Consider the following 17,662-nt stretch of genomic DNA (forward strand, 5'->3'; position numbering starts at 1 on the left):
ACTTGGGACATAGACATCCCTTGCTCAATAAACAGTGGTCTCATCCTTCCTCCCCAGGGCACTTCCAGTAATTCCCCATGATAGAGTTTTCCAGAATGGGGCCTGACTACCACTGGGGGCTCTAGGAATGATTTTTAGTGGTATCTGATCCAATGCTTTTTAATAGTTACATATTTATCACTATTGGTATACAAAAAATAAAACTTGCATATTGTTATTTTTTGGGGGGACAGAGTCTCACTTTGTTGCCCAGGCTAGAGTGCCATTGAGTCAGCATAGCTCACAGCAACCTCAAATTCCTGGGCTCAAGTGATCCTTCTGCCTCAGCCTCCTGGGTAGCTGGGACTACAGGCATGTGCCACCATGCCCAGCTAATTTTTTCTATATATTTCTAGATGGCTAATTAATTTCTTCCTATTTTTAGTAGAGACGGGGATCTCACTCTTGCTCAGGTTGGTTTCGAACTCCTGACCTTGAGTGATCCTCCCACCTCCGCCTCCCAGAGTGCTAGGATTACAGGAGTGAGCCACCTTGCCTAGCCAAAACTTGCATATTAAACCCATGATTTTGTGGCAATTATTGCTTAGGATAAACTTTATGAGGTTGATACTCTACTAAAATCTGGGAACTCCCTTTCAAGCCAAACTCACCAAATACCCAGACAGTCCCACCACATCTTTATATATGCAACCCTCCTGCCTGGAATACCCTTCCCATTCCCTCTAAACATCCTTCAAAGTCCGAGTTGAGTCCTCCCTCAGGGGAGTGGCCTAGTGTAGTGGTTAAAAGCCAAGGATTAGAAATTCAATCCTTAGCTAGCTGTGGGCAAGTTATTGAACCTCTCTGAATCTCAATTTCCTCATCTGTTAGTTAGATGGGAAGAAAAGGCCTACCCCTAGGATTACTGTGAAAATTCAATGTGACCACACCTATAAAAGCACTCAGTAAGTGCCTAGCATAGTCAGGCCTCCTTAAATGTTACCTGTTATTTTCATGAACCATAAATGTCATTTTAATTACTCATCTTTTTATGCCTCCTTCAGGTGACACTGCCTCACACACAGCATACGCTTAGGAAGGGCTGCTTGGTTGTTAGAGGCCTTGCTGCTTTAGGAGGGAACATCCTTATCCACTCCAGGTTATTCAGCGAGAAGGATGGAGGCAGATGCCGGGTGTGTCCACACCCCGTCCCACGACGGCTGGAGGAAGGCCTAGTTCGCTCAACCGTCACCATGGCAACCTCAACCCCATTCCAAGAACCCAGTTCGGGAGGGGGCAGAGTCTCGACAGCCGATTGCCCAGAGGACTACCCCTGCCTCTGTCGCCAGGTCCCCTCCAGACGCGGAGTCTCTGGGCGCCAAGCAGGCGCTGCTCTCTCCGCCCACAAGGTGGCGGGGCAGAGCCGCGCTCCGCGCCCCACCTAGGAGGCGACCGGGAGGCAGCGCCCTGCGGGTTGGGCCTCCTGGGCCCTGCTCCGCAGTCCCTGCCAGGGCAGGGCACAGCATCCAGGCCGAGAGGAACGCTGGGCCTGAAACTGGATGTTCCCCAAAACACACTCCATACTTCCCGTGGGGCCTGTATTCCCGACCCAAGGGCGGACATAGACCCTGCTCAAGTCACTCGCCCTCCACCCCCGACAACCTCTCGTGGGGCCCCCGCCCTGCAGTGAGTCCCGCGCCGCTCACCTGGCGGGCACCTGGCCAGCACACAACCCTGACCAACCCCACTCGAGCCCGCCGAGCCGAGGCCGAAAGTCTCGCCCCACTGCCAAATGCGCCGGCCTTGGGGGAAGGAGGTCGGGGTGGGCTCGGGCTGAGGCCCTAACTCCCCAACTCCGGGTGCCCTCCACCTCGGGGGAAATAAAGAAGCATCTCCTTCGCCTTCCAGGCCCGCATCTTCCCCCAGCTTCCCTGAACCGTATCACTTTCACCCGAACCCTCCCGTGGCTGGGCCCGGGGATTCATAGCTGCGGGTAATGGGCCTAGGGATCGTCCAGCACGCCCGGAGAAGCGGACAGAGCACGCGCGCGCACGTGCCGGGGCGGGGCCTCGCTGGGGCGGGGCCTGAGGCAGGGGCGGGGCCCCGGGCTGGGGGTCCAGCGGGCCAGGAGCCGCGCTAGGCTGCGCGTGGGGTGACGGGAGCGGGAGCGGGAGCTTTGCGGAAATGGGGGCAGCCGGACGCGGAGGGTTCGAGGGGGCGCAAGGCCGGCTAGATCTGGGTGCTGGATGGGCTGGCCCCGGGATTGGGACCGGATTTGGGGCCCAAATACTGTATACGATCGGCTCTAGCCGGGAGGGCAAGAGGAGACAGGAACTCCGCCCATTTTCCGGGCCGGCTTCTTGGAACCAGCCAGGAAATCCTGGGACTCGATCTGGGGGCTAGATCAGGAGGCGACGGTTTTTAAAGAGACGGGCCGATAGGGGCCCTCACTGTGTAGTCGCAGCCATTTCCCCCACATTCCAGGAACTGCCCAGGCTTGTCCTCCCAGTGTCTGGGGACTCTGCGGCTGCTTCCCTCCACACTGCAGGCTGGGCCCACTTGCAGAACCCGGCAAGGCATTGCGGTCCCTCGGATCCCCTCCTCCATCTTCAGTTTCAACAAGATTGGGGCTTGGGGTAGGTCTGGGACCACAAGCCACATCTAGAAAGATCTCCCTGTGGCAGAGCCTTCTTCCCCCTGACCGATTCGTAGCTCCAGCAAACCTTACTCTACATGGCGGAGGTAGTAGAGCGGTCCCTCGTGGAAGGTTGGAGGGCAACCTCAGCTGGCTCCTTTCTCAGTCTTGCAAGATGACCAGGGTGGTGGCCAGGAGGTCACTTTGAGGGCTGAAGACTGAGTAAAGCTGTTAACCCCTCCCTTCCGACCAAGTAGCTGGGGAGAGCTCAAACTGCAAAGAGATGGAAGGACTGAAGTGCAGAGTCTTTGGAGTCCTTTTCGTTCTGCCATTCTCTCTGTTCTGCTGCCTAACCTGGAAACTCCTAGAAACCCTCCCTTCCAGTTTTTCCCTCACAAAAACCAATTTTTAAAAATGTAAAAATAATTCCTGCACCTTATTTTTTAAAAAACGACTTTTTTATTTGAGACAGGGGCTTGTTCTGTTGCCTGGGCTAGAGTGTAGTGGCATTATTATAGCTCACTGCAGCCTCGAACTTCTGGGCTCAAGCGATCCTACCACCTCAGTCTCCTGAGTAACTAGAACTACAGGCTTGTGCCACCACACCCTCTAACTTTTAAATTTTGTGTAGAGATGGCGGTCTCACTATATTGCCTAGGCTAGTCTCAAACCCCTGGCCTCAAGTGATTCTCCCACCTCAGCTTCCCAAAATAGTGAGATGATAGGTGTAAGCCACTGGGCTTGGCCCAGATCCTTTTGATTACAAGAAACTTGGTTTAAATAAATGTCTTAACTAGCATGACTCTTGTTTCCCTCTTTGCTTTGGTTGCTTAGAAGCTCAGTTTTTGTTTGTTTGTTTTGTTTTTCTTTTTTAGACAGAATCTTGCTGTCACTTGAGTAGAGTCCAGTGGCATGATCATAGCTCACTGCAACTTCAAACTCCTGGGCTGTCCTCTTACCTCAGCCTCCTGAGTAGCCGAGGCTACAAGTGTGCACCACCACACCCAGCTGATCTTTTCTATTTTTATTAGAGATGGGGGTCTCGCTCTTGCTCATGCTGGTCTCGAATTCCTGACCTCAAGCAATCCTCCCACATCAGCCTCCTGGATTGCTAGGATTACAGGTGTGAGCAACTGCTCCCAGATAGAAGCTCAGATCCTTTATGTTTCTTGATTTGTATTTTCTCTTTGTCCCAATTTTCTTAATTATTTACTTTTTAAAAATCTTTTTTTAGAGTCAGGGTCTTGCTATGTTGTCTGGGATAGTCTTGAACTCCTGGGCTCAAGCTGTCCTTTTGCTTAGCCTCCCAAGTAGCTGGGACACAGGCTTGTGCCATTGGGCCCCCAGCTAATTATTTACTTTTAGCCCTAAAACCTTTTTATTATGGAAAATTTCAAACATGCATAAAAGTAGAGAGAATATAATAAATTCTCATGTACCTGTCACCCACCTTGAATAATAACATTTTACCAATCTTGTTTCATCTACCTCCCCACTTCTTCCTCTAAAGTATGCTAAAGTAAATCTCAGACATCATATCATTTCAACTGAATTATTTCAGTATCTATTTCTAACAGTTTTTGTTGTTGTTCTTGTTGTTGTTGTTTGAGACAGAGTCTCACTCTGTTGCCTGGGCTAGAGTGCTATGGCATCAGCCTAGCTCACAGCAACCTCAAACTCCTGGGCTCAAGTGATCCTCCTGAGTAGCTGGGACTATGGGCGTGTGCCACCATTCCCAGTTGATTTTTTTGTTTTCTATTTTTAGTTGCCTGGCTAATTTATTTCTATTTTTAGTAGAGATGGTCTCACTCTTACTGAGGCTGGTCTCGAACTCCTGACCTTAAACCATCCTCCCACCTCGGCCTCTGAATGCTAGGATTACAGGCATGAGCCACCATGCCTGGCTGTTACGGTGATCTGTGATCAGTGATCTTTGATGTTACTATTGTAATTGTTTTGGGACCCCATGAACTGTGCCCATATAAGATAGCAAACTTAATAAATGTGTGCGTTCTGACTGCTCCACTGACTCGTCTCCTCAGGCGTCCCTATTCCTTGAGATAGAACAATATTGAAATTAGGCCAAGGCCTGATACAGTGGTGCAGAACTCCTCACCCATGTCACTTACTTGTGTGACCTGCTTGATCCTGTGGGTGTTGGAATTTGGACTTCTAATCTGGCTATTTCACAAATGGAAGAATTTAAGCCCCAGAGAGGAAGAAGTTTGCCAGTCCCAGCTACTTAGGAGGCTGAAGAAGGAGATCACTTGAGCCCAGGAGTTGGTGGTTGCCTTGAGCTATGATGCCACCACTGCATTCTAGCCCAGGCAACAGAGTGAGACCCTGTCTCAAAATTAAATAAATAGGCTGAATGCCGTGGCTCATGCCTGTAATCCTAGCATTCTGGGAGACCAAGGCAAGAGGACCTTGAGCTTAGGAGATCGAGCCCAGCCTGAGCAAAAGTGAGACCCTGTCTCTACAAAAAATAGGAAAAATATTAACTAGGCATAGTGGCGTGCTCCTGTAGTCCCAGCTACTCAGGAGGTCAAGGCAGGAGGATCCCTTGAGCCCAGGAGTTTGAGGGCCTGCAGTGAACTATGATGATGCCACTGCACTGTAGCTGGGTCACAGCAAGATTCTGTCTCTAAATAAATAAATGAGTAAATAAATTACATAAAAATAATTTAGAAATTATCCAGATAAACGTTTTAAAAAAGAAATTGGGTGCACTCAAATGTTTACAGCAACACAATTCACAATTCCAAAGATGTGGAAACAACCCAAGTGCACATCAGTATGTGAGTGGATTAATAAAATGTGGTATTGGCTGGGCATGGTGGCTCACACCTGTAATCCTAGCACTCTGGGAGGCCGAAGCAGGAGGATTGTTTGAGCTCAGGAGTTGGAGACCAGCCTGAGCAAGAGTGAGACCCCATCTCTACTAAAAAAAATAGAAAGAAATTAGCTGGAAAACTAAAAATATATATACAAAAAATTAGCTGGGAATGGTGTCACATGCCTGTAGTCCCAGCTACTCGGGAGGCTGAGGCAGAAGGATTGCCTGAGCCCAGGAGTTTGAGGTTGCTGTGAGCTAGGCTGACGCCACCGCTCTCTAGCCCAGGCAACAGAGCAAGACGCTGTCTCAACAAAAAAGAAAGTGAAACAGCCTTATTGCTGATAGGAAGAAAGTCTGAGTGGTCTGGATAGAAGATCAAACCAGTCACAACATTCCGTAAAGCAAACAGCTAATCCAGAGCAAGGCCCTGCCTCTCTTCAGTTTCAGGAAGGCTGAGAGAGGTGAGGAAGATACAGATGAGAAGTTTGAAGCTTGCAGAGGTTGGTTCATGAGGTTTAAAGAAAGAAGCCCTGTTTATAATATAAAAGTGAAAGTTAAAGCAGCAAGTGCTAATATAGTAGCTGTAGCAAGTTACCCAGAAAATCTAGCTAAGAACATTGATGCAGATGGCTACACTAAATGACAGATTTTCAATGTAGATAAGACAGCTTTATATTGGGAAAAGATGCCATCCAGGACTTTCATAGAGGAGAAGTCAGTGCCTGGTTTCAAAGCTTCAAAGGACAGGCTGACTTTCCTGTTAGGGGCTAATGCAGCTAGTGATTTGAAGTTGAAGTCATTGCTCATTTACCACTCCAAAAACCCCAGGTGCCTTAAGAATTATGCTAAATCTATTGTGCCTATGCTCTATAAACGGAATAACAAAGCCTAGATGACAGCACATCTGTTTATAGCATGGTTACCTGAATATTTTAAGCCCACTCTTGAGACCTACTGCTCATTTGAAAGATTCCTTTCAAAATATTACTGCTCATTGACAATGCACCTGACCACCCAAGAGCTCTGATGGAGATGTACAGGAGATTAATATTGTTTTCATGTCCACTAAGACAATACCCATTATGTAGCCCATGGATCAAGGAATAATTTAGCTTTTCAAGTCATATTATTGTAAGAAATACATTTTGTAAGGCAATAGCTGCCATAGATTATGATCCCTCTGATAGATCTGGACAAAGTAAATTGAAAAGTTTCTGAAATAGATTCACCATTCTGGATTCTATTAAGAACATTCATAGGCTAGGCTCGGTGCTCAAGCCTCTAATCCTAGTACTTTGTGAGGCCGAGGTGGGAGGAACACTTGAGCTGAGAAATTTGAGATCAGTCTGAGCAAGAGTAGGACCCTGTCTCTACTAAAAATAGTAAAAATTAGCCAAGTGTGGTGGTGCACGCCTTTAGTCCAAGCTACTCGGGAGGCTGAGGCAAGAGGCTCACTTGAGCCCAGGAGTTTGAGGTTGCTGTGAGCTAGGCTGACACCACGGTGCTCTAGCCCGGGCAACAGAGTGAGACTCTCTCAAAACAAAAAAACTCCTCATGATTCATGGTAGGAGGTCAGAGGTCAAAATATCAACATTAACGGGAGTTTGGAATAAGTTGATTCCAACCTTCATAGATGACTTTGAGGGGTTCAAGACTTCAGCAAAGGAAATAACTGCAGATGTGGTGGAAATAGCGAAAGGACTAGAAATGCAGCCTGAAGATGGGGCTGAACTGCTTGTAATCTCCTGATAAAATGTTAATGAGGCCGGGCGAGGTGGCTCACGCCTGTAATCCTAGCACTTTGGGAGGCCGAGGCGGGCGGATTGCTGGAGGTCAGGAGTTCAAAACCAGCCTGAGCAAGACCCCATCTCAAAAATAGAAAGAAATTAATTGGCCAACTAAAAATATATATACAAAAAATTAGCCGGGCATGGTGGCACATGCCTGTAGTCCCAGCTACTTGGGAGGCTGAGGCAGAAGGATTGCTTGAGCCCAGGAGTTTGAGGTTGCTGTGAGCTAGGCTGACGCCACAGCACTCACTCTAGCCTGGGCAACAAAGTGAGACTCTGTCTCAAAAAAAAAAAAAAAAAATGTTAATGAATGAGGAGGTGCTTTCTAAGAATGAGTAAAGAAAATAATTTCTTGAGATGGACTCCATTTCTGATGAGGATGCTGTGAACATTGTTGAAATGGGAACAAAAGATTTAGAGTATCACATAAACTTAGTTGATAATGCAGCAGCAGGGTTTGAGGATTTGCTCCAGTTTTGAAAGTTCTACTGTGGGTAAAATGCCATCAAACAGCACTGCATGCTACAGAGGAATACTTCGTGAAAAGAAGAGTCAATCGATGTGGCAAACTTCATTGCTGTCTTATTTTGAGAAATGGCCATAGGCACCCCAGTCCTCAACAACCACCCTGATCAGTCAGCAGACATCAGCATGAAGGCAAGCCCCTGCACCGTCAACAAGATTATGATTCTCTAAAGGTCAGATCATTGTTAACATTTTTTAATAATAATGTATTTTTTGTTTTTTTGAGACAGAGTCTTACTCTGTTGCCCAGGCTAGAGTGCCATGGCATCAGCCTAACTTGCAGCAACCTCAAACTCCTGGGCTCAAGCGAACCTCCTGCCTCAGCCTCCTAAGTAGCTGGGACTACAGGCACATGCCACCATGCCTGGCTAATTTTTTATATGTATACTTTTAGTTGTCTAGCTAATTTATTTCTATTTTTTTTTAGTAGAGATGGGGTCTTGCTCTTGCTCAGGCTGGTTTCGAACTCCTGACCTCGAGCAATCCGCCTGCCTCGGCCTCCCAGAGTGCTAGGATTACAGGCGTGAGCCACCGCGCCCGGCCAGTAATAATGTATTTTTAAATTAAGGCATGTACATTATTTTTTTGGATATGTTATTGTATACTTAATAACTGTAATACAGTGTAAACATAACTTTTATTTTATTTTATTTTATTTTATTTTTTTAAGGGATTTAGGAGGTACAAGTTGAATAAACATAACTTTCATACGCACTGGGAAAGCAAAGAAATTCAAGTGACTCCCTGTATCCTGATACGCACTTTATTGTGGTGGTCTGGACCTGAACTCGAAATTTCTCTCAGTATGCTTGTAGAAAGTAGGGTTAAGAGCATGGGCTCTAAAATAAGAGGGATTCGTGTGCCAGCTCTACCGGTGAATAACTGTGTATCCTGGACCAAATCACTTAGCCTTTCTGTGCCTCACTTTTCTTACCTATAAAATAGGGGTAATCACAGTGCCTACTTTACAGGATCATTGCAGGGGTTATGTGAGCAAGACCAGGGCTAGGGTGGATTTAATGAGGCACTCGACTTAGGTGCAAAATTTAAGGGGGCACCAAAAATCTAAATAATCAAGACCATTAATATTTTAATGTATATTTTAAAAAGTCAAAAGTAATGCAAAAAACCCATAATGAACAAAATATCAACATTTTAATTAAAGACAGAATCTCACCTTGCACGTGACTTGGCCTTACTTGCCTCAGCTAATCCCAGCCCTGTGAGATCCTGTCTATATTTAAAATTTTAAATGAGATAATACATGTCAAAACTTAGAACAGTGTCTGGCACCAAACTGTTACTCAACAAAGTAATAATGATGATTATGATGAAGAAGATAATGACATTGGCATTTGTGGGTCCTATTCTGTCTTCAGGCCAATAGTGTACCTAGTGTATTTGACATACAAAGCAAATCGTATTTTAGCTGCCATATGAGAGAATTATCTTCAGTAATAATCATGGCCAGAAATAAATAATGGCCAGAAAGTAAACACAGTGAAAGTTTTCTTTTATTAAACTTCATATATACACTAACAAAAAGTCTTTAAAATAAAAATTATAGTTCAAAAGGGAACAAAATAATGGACTAATAGTTTTTAGTTATATTTATGGAATATTTTACAAAATGAACACAGGCGCACACACACAAAGAAACACTAAAGAGTGAACTTGGCAGAGTTCAGAGAATGATTTGCAGAGAGTGATTGAACTGAAGTAACTCAAGTTTTGTTCCCTTATATTTACAATCACTGTGCTATTGTTGTTGATTTCAAATCTGCTGTTTAAACACAGGGCTGTGGGGACGTGAACTGCTCCTGAAGCAAACACAAATGATTGTGACCCACTAGGAACCAACTCTCAAACCAAAGGTCTTTAATGTAGCTCAGTCTCCATGTGTTGGAGACCAATTGTATAACAACTGAGAGTTCTCCAATTAGGTACTATGTAGAACATATTACTTATTAAAGATTAGGTAATAAAAATGAAATATACTAATTTGAAGATTACTTTTTTTTTTTTTTTTTTGGAGACAGGGTCATGCTCTATTGTTGGGCTAGAGTACAACCGTGTCATCATAGCTCACTGCAACCTCAAACTCCTGGGCTCAAGTGATCCTCCTGCCTCAGCCTCCCAAGTAGCTGAGACTACAGGCACATGCCCACCACGCTTGGCTAATTTTTAAAATTTTTTGTTGAGATGGGGTCTCACTATATTGCCCAGGCTGATCTTGAACTCTTGGCCTCAAGCGATTCCCCTGCCTCAGCCTCCCAAAGTGCTGGAATTACAGGCATGAGCTGCTGTGCTTGGCCTATAGTCTTTTTTTTTTTGAGACAGAGTCTTGCTTTGTTGCCCAGGCTAGAGTGAGTGCCGTGGCGTTAGCCTAGTTCACAGCAACCTCAATCTCCTGGGTTTAAGCAATCCTGCTGCCTCAGCCTCCTGAGTAGCTGGGACTACAGGCATGTGCCACCATGCCCGGCTAATTTTTTGTATATATATTTTTAGTTGCTCGATTAATTTCTTTCTATTTTTGGTAGAGACGGGGTCTCGCTCAGGCTGGTTTTGAACTCCTGACCTCAAGCTATCCGCCCGCCTCGGCCTCCCAGAGTGCTAGCATTACAGGTGTGAGCCACCATGTCTGGCCTTGGGCTATATTCTTAAAACTAACAGTGGCTGTAGCAGTGGCTCACACCTGTACTCAGGAGGCTGAGGCAGCAGCATTGCTTGAGCCCAGGAGTTTGAGGTTGCTGTGAGCTAGGGTGATGCCACGGCACTCACTCTAGCCTGGGCAACAAAGCGAGACTCTGTCTCAAAAAAAAAACAAACAAAAAACCTCACAGTAACCACAGCAATTATTTAGAACTCTGACCAACAGAAGGATCCCTTTGGGAAGGACAATTTTATCACCAACATTGTTTAGAATTGCCAAAGCATGGTGATAAGAAGCAGACCTACCCAGTTTTATGATTGTTTTAAAATTCTCTACAGACAATGCACACCTTAGTTCTTGCACATGCAGACTCACCACCTCCCTTACCTGATTCACCTCTGCTTCAGGTCACCAGTTTCTCATCTCTGGCTAAGACAGTCCCAAAGGCCCCTTCCAAAGCTATTCTACTACTTTCTAATTTTGGCTCCACAAGCTATTTCAAGCTGCGCAACCCTGGGTAAATTAGGTCATTTCTCTCCAAGTCTCAGTTTCCTTATCTGGAAATGGGACCAACCATCCCTACCCAGGTCTTACCCCTGTAAGGGCCCCGTGGCGCAGTGTGGGTGAAGACTTTCTGGAAAGAGCACTGCACAGGTGCAGGTGCACAGGTGGCAAGCCTTGACCACGAAGGTGATAGTGATCCTCTGAAGTCATCCAGAATCTGTACCTGGGTCTAGGATGTGAGAGAGGGGAAGGGGATCCGGTGGGTGCTGGACTCTGCAAATCACTGAGTGTGATTTTTTTTTTTTTTTTCCTTCCAGGGGAAAGGCTAGATTCTCTTGGCCCAGAGGCTGGAGGCTGATCACAATGACCCTGCTGCTCTGCTGCTGTTATCACAGCCTGGCTGGAAGGAGCAGCTCCCTTCCGGGGGAAGGTGGCTGAGAAGCAGGGTGTGAGGAAACACTGATGCCAGCTGGCTCTTATCTTTGCAAGTGCCTTGAAAAGAGCTTACCTGCTTGTTTAACTGTCTGGCCCCCTCAAAGAGAATGTAAGTTCCTGGAGCGGGGGTTGACAGACTTCTTTTCTAAAGAGCCAGCTAGTAAATATTTTAGGCTTTCCAAGCCATATGGTCTCTGTTGCAACTACTCAACTCTGCTGTTGTAGTGAGAAAGCAGCCATAGACAATACGTAAACGGAGCATGGCTGTGCTCCAATAAAACTTTATTTATGGATACTGAAATGTGAATTTCATGTAATTTTCACATCTCATGAAACATTTTTCTTTTGATTTTTCTTTTTTTTCAAATAATTAATTTAAAAATGCAGGCTGGGCGCGGTGGCTCAGCCTGTAATACTAGCACTCTAGGAGACTGAGGCGGGCGGATTGCTTGAGGTCAGGAGTTCGAAACCAGCCTGAGCAAGAACAAGACCCCGTCTCTACTATAAATAGAAAGAAATCAATTGGCCAACTAAAAAAATATATAGAAAAAATCAGCTAGGCATGGTGGCGCATGCCTGTAGTCCCAGCTACTCGGGAGGCTGAGGCAGAAGGATTGCGTGAGCCCAGGAGTTTGAGGTTGCTGTGAGCTAGGCTGACGCCATGGTACTCACTCTAGCCGGGGCAACAAAGCGAGACCCTGTCTCAAAAAAAAATAAAAATAAAAATAAAAATAAAAATGCAGCTGCGTGCTTTGACTCACACCTGTAATCCCAGCACCCTGGGAGCCAAGATAGGAGGATCACTTGAGGTCAGGAGTTCAAGATCAGTCTGGGCGACATAGTGAGACCCTGTCTCTACTAAAAATAGAAAAATAAGCTGGGCACAGTGGCACACACCTGTAAGGCAGGAAGATCAGTTGAGCCCAGGAGTTTGAGGTTGCTGTGAGCTATGATGATGCCACTGCACTCTAGCCTGGGTGACAGAGCGAGATTCTGTCTCAAAAAAAAAAAAAGATTTAAAAATATGTAAAAACCATTCTTAGCTTGCAGGCATAGAAAAATAGGTCAGATTTGGCCTGTGGGTTGAGGTTCACCCACCCTATCCTAGGGGGCAGAGACCCTGTCTGCTCCTCTGCGATATCCCCAGTGCCTAGAACAGTGCCTGGTACACTAGTAAGTATTTACTAGCCAGTGCCCAGTAAGTATTTGTTGATGACCAGCTGCTCCCTCTTCTGCCCCTTCTAACTCCAATTCCATTCCCTTCTCTTCCTGCTACTGTGTCCCCGCTACAATCACCTCCTGGCCTCTCTAACGATAGCAGCAGGAGTCTGCCTCACCCCCAGTCTCCAGGTCAGTGGCACTGCCCCAGGGAGGGGCCCACTGACCAATGCTCCTGTCTCATTCTCCTTGACCCTCTGCAGTCCTGGACTGTCCAGCTGCATGATTCCATTACTCCTCTTCCTCTCTGATCCCACTCTCTCCCAGCCCCGTCATCACTATCATGGGAGTTCCTCCGAGCTGAGGCCTCTCCTCCTGTCTTCATTTCTCCTCAATGGAGAACCCACCAGCAAACCCCAAGCCCCAGTCTTCCCGCCCACTCGCTCCTCTGCAGGGGGAAAAGAGTCTACGATTGTTATATACCGCTCCTATTGAGCACCTATCATGTGCCACGTGCTGCTCAAGTATTTTCTTGCCTGATCTCACTTAATACTTATAAGCACCCCTAGTTTACAGATGCAGAAACTGAGGCTCAGAGGGGTTAACTGAAATACTGAGATGCACATAGCTAGGAGGTAGCAGGACTGGTATTAGAGTGAAGATTGGTGTGGCTCTGTTCACAAGCATATTCTGAGGGCCTGTTATATGTCAGGTATATCCAGGGTACAGCAGCAAACAAAATAGACAAGCCTTTCCCCATGGAGCTTACTTCTAGTGGGGAAACAAACAGGTAAGTATTCAATGCAACTGCTAGAAGGGATGTCATGAAAAAAGATAACATAGGTGATACCACTGATGGGGAGCAATTTTGGATGGGATCAGGAAAGACCTCTTTGAGGAGGGACATTTGAGCAGAGGTATGAATGAAGTGAGAGAGTGAATTTAGAGCTGCAGAAAGAATGTTCCAGGTAGTTGGCCGGGTGCAGTGGCTCACGCCTGTAATCCTAGCACTCTGGGAGGCCGAAGCAGGAGGATCGTTTGAGCTCAGGAGTTCGAGACCAGCCTGAGCAAGAGCGAGACCCCATCTCTACTAAAAATAGAAAGAATTTAATTGGCCAACTAAAAATAAATAGAAAAAATTAGCCGGGCATGGTGGCACATGTCTGTAGTCCCAGCTACTCAGGAGGCTGAGGCAGGAGGATCACCTGAGCCCAGGAGTTTGAGGTTGCTGTGAGCTAGGCTAACGCCATGGCACTCTAGCCCGGGCAACAGAGCGAGACTCTGTTTCAAAAGAATGTTCCAGGTGGAGGGCACAGCAGGAACAAAGCCTGAGTGGGAGCGTACCTGGCATGTACAGTGAGCAGCAAGGATGCCTGGTGGCAGGAAGGCAAGGAGCCAGGGACAGAGTGGTCGGAGAGGAGGTGCCAGAGGGAGCAGGAGCCTGGCCTGTGGGGCTTCATGGGCTTGGCAAAGACTGCAGATTTTTTCTGAAGTGTGGTGGGGGAGCCATGGGAGGGTTTCCAGCAAGGGAGTGGTACCTCCCCCATCGCTCAGACCTGGATGAGACAGACAAGGGACCCCCCAACCCCCCACTGCTGCCCTCTGCGTGCACACTGAACACCCCGAGCCCCTCTGGGCTTAGTGTGGGGAAGTGATTAAGAGCATGGCCTTCCAGGTCTGAGAGAAGTGGGTTCCTAACCCAGCTGCAGTACTTCCTAAGTATCTCACCATGGGCAGCCCTGTCCCTCTCTGAGTCTCGGTTTTCTCACCTGGAAATGAGGACAGTAATTTCTGTCTCGTGGCTTTGTTGAGTGATTTGATGAGCTCTTGCCTGTAAAACCCTCAGCTCCAGGCAGGCCACATAGTGCTCTCAATAAGGCCTCATAGTTGGTGATTTTTATTATTTAAATGCTCAGCCTAGTGCTGGCACTTGGTAATCACTTGTTAAAGGTAACTACCATTATGATTACTCCCCTCACCTGTTCTGCCTGCTGTCAGGAGACACGTGTGCCAGGACTCCCCTCTACTGAGGGGCCAAGAAAAAATGACAGACCCTTTCCCCGGGGCCTGGCCCATCCAGAACCTGTGCTCTTGATAGTGAACGCATCACAGGCTGCAGCAGAGGGACCAAAAACCTGGCCCTCAGCTCCTGTCAGCTCCCTACTCCCTGCCAGAATAACCCCTTCCGCAGGTAAGGATGATGCCTCACCTGGGCCCAGCAAAGCCCGCTCACACTCATGACTCATTCATTTAACAAACACCTCAAGTAACTGCCCAGAACAGCCTGTTCTAACCCCATTATTATTACTATTATTAACAGATAGCATCTATCCAGCACTCAGAGTGTCACATTTCAGAGCATGGGATTAGATTGCCTGGGTGTGAATTGCAGATTTACCATTTTGTAGCTGGGTGATATTGGACATATCACTTAGCCTCTATGAGGAGCATCTATGTGCCAGGCAGTGTGTCAGGTTCCAGGGAAGATAAGGAAGAACAAATAAGACCCAATTGCCAGCTGGGGGCGGTGGCTCAGGCCTGTAATCCTAGCACTCTGGGAGGCTGAGGCAGGAGGATCACTTGAGCTCAGGAGTTCATGACCAGCCTGAGCAAGAGTGAGACCCCGTCTCTACTAAAAGAATAGAAAGAAATTAGCTGGACAACTAAAAAATATATATTAAAACAAATTAGCCGGGCATGGTGGTGCATGCCTGTAGTCCCAGCTACTCGGGAGGATGAGGCAGGAGGATCGCTTGAGCCCAGGAGTTGGAGATTTCAGTGAGCTATGATGATACCATTGCACTCTAGCCTGGATGACAGAGTGAGACTCTGTCTCAAAACAAAAACAAAAACCAATTGCTGCCCTCTCAGAGCTTACAGTCTAATTGAAGGGCCAGATGTTAATCAATAGTCACATAATCACATGTAAAAGTACAACTCTGAAGAGCGCTATGAAGAAGTATCTATTGCTAGGGGTGTATGTAACAGGAGGTGAGGGAAGACAGCCTGGAGGAAGTGATGTGCAACTGAGCTGCCTTGTACTGTTTCAAGTATAAGGAGCCACATGTGCAAAAGCCCTGTGGCAGGAGAACTGAAGGAAAGCGAGTGGCTAGAGCCTCGAGAGAGGAGGAGCAAAGTGTGAGCTGAGTGACTGCCATCCCCGCTCCAGAGACAGGCAAGCTGACCTGCCCAAGTTCCCCAGGGAGAGCCCAAGTGTCCTCTGGGTTCTCTTGCCAGCATGACCCACCTTCTCTCCAACACCGTGGGAGAGAGGACATGGGAAGTGGACCTTATGCATATAAAGTTGGAATGAGTCCTCAAGTGAGACAAAGCGCCTAATGGAGAGATGCCTGGGAGAGAAGGGAGAGGGCCCAGGAGGGGAAGACTGAAGGCAGAACCACTCCTGCTGTCCCCCACCTCCTCCGCTTCCCTCCCTCCTGCCCAGCCCCTGCCTCTCATTGTCTGGGTCTCAGTGTCTCTTCCTAAGTCTCACTTAAACTTGGCCAGTTGCAAGCTGGGTGTCTGGCACCTGACTGTGGTCTGTTCTGAGTCCTGAGTAAGATTACTAGATTTAGCAAATCAAAATACGTGACATCCAGTTAAATCTGAATTTCACATAAACAACAAATAATTTTTTAGTCAAAGTATGTCCAAGTATTACAACTCAAGCCCTGAGCAGCAAGGGTTGGGACATCACAAACTGCTTCTAGGCAACTGAGCTGGGTGACATTGACACTGAGGTGAATAATGGTGGCCAGCTCTGGTCCAGGCAGCCTGTGGTTTCATCCTCACCTTTTTAGTGCGTGCAGGTAAAGTGCTTAGAACAGTGCCTGGTTCAGAGTAAGTGCTATGTCATCGTTAGCTGTAATTATTTGTTTAATCACACCAGAATGAAAGTTCCATGAAGGCAAGGGCTTTGGGTTGTTTTTTTTTTTTAAGGACTTTGTTTTATTTATTGCTATATTCTCAGCATCTAGAACAAGGCCTGGCTTATCATACATGTTCAGGAAGGGAGCCTGGTGTACAATATATAGCTATAAGTAACTTATTGAATGAAAATGAATTTAGTCATTACATACCTGAAAGATTGAGATTATAATTCCCATTTCACATATGAGGAAACTGAGGTTTAGACACATAAGATGAGTTCCCAAAGGTTGAGGAGGTGGCAGAACTGGGATTCAAATCCAGATTGGTTGGGTTCCAAAGTCCTTTCCACCCAAAACTCAGGTCAACAGCTGAGGTCCCACGCTGGGAAAGTCACGGAATAAGGGCAGCATGAGGATTCAGGAGAAACCCTCATCCACTTTGATTTTTTTCAGCGCCAGTCGGTTCTCAACGGGCTATGTGACCTTGGGGAAGTCCCATCGTCTTCCTGAGGCAGATTTGTAAACTAGGTGGTGGTGAGCTCTCAAGGAAATCACATGTTGGTGGAGCCTGGTTCGCAGGAGGCTTTTGATAAACATTCCTTCCCATCCCCCGCCTTAGAACAGCTTTGCAAATAACTGACCAATCCTCCAGCCTGTGAAACCAGCAAGCCCATCCCTCGGCTCATCACGTGTGAATGAATGAATATCACCACACCTGGACCCCTAAGATCTCTTTAGGTGGAGGCAGTCTCTCCGGAGGGAATCCATTTGCTCGAAGTCCTGCCAAGTGTCAGTCCATCCTGGGAGGCTGGTCCCTGCCCTCCTCAGACGGGCGCAAGCCCACACCAGCGCAGAGCTGGGCTGACTCCAGGGAGACCCAGCTTGCAAGGAGCCCCCTCAAGTGATAGGGCTCAGCACAGACTGCAAAGGATGCGTTTTAAAAATCACTCTGGGGCGCTGTGGGTCCTGATGGTGGTGACAGAAGAGTTGGAGCCTACCTGGGGCTGGGGCACGGAGACACCTCGGGATCCCAGTGTTGGCTCCCGTGCCAGCACTGGGATCGGAATAGGGAGATCTCTAGGGCCTGGTAAGGTGAGGGCCTGAGGGGAGCAGGGCACAGTCTCCTTTCAAGCCTCCGCCTGGATCAGGTCCAAGACACCCTGTGTGACTCTGTGAGTCGGGCGGAGGGGACAGGGGGCTTGGCCCGGGTTGGAAGGAGAAGGAACATCTGGGTTGGCATTCCAAATGAGCAGAGCGGTGCCCCGGAGTGGCTTGCGC

The sequence above is a fragment of the Microcebus murinus genome, chromosome 2 (genome assembly GCF_040939455.1).
Source record: "Microcebus murinus isolate Inina chromosome 2, M.murinus_Inina_mat1.0, whole genome shotgun sequence".
NCBI lineage: Eukaryota > Metazoa > Chordata > Mammalia > Primates > Cheirogaleidae > Microcebus > Microcebus murinus.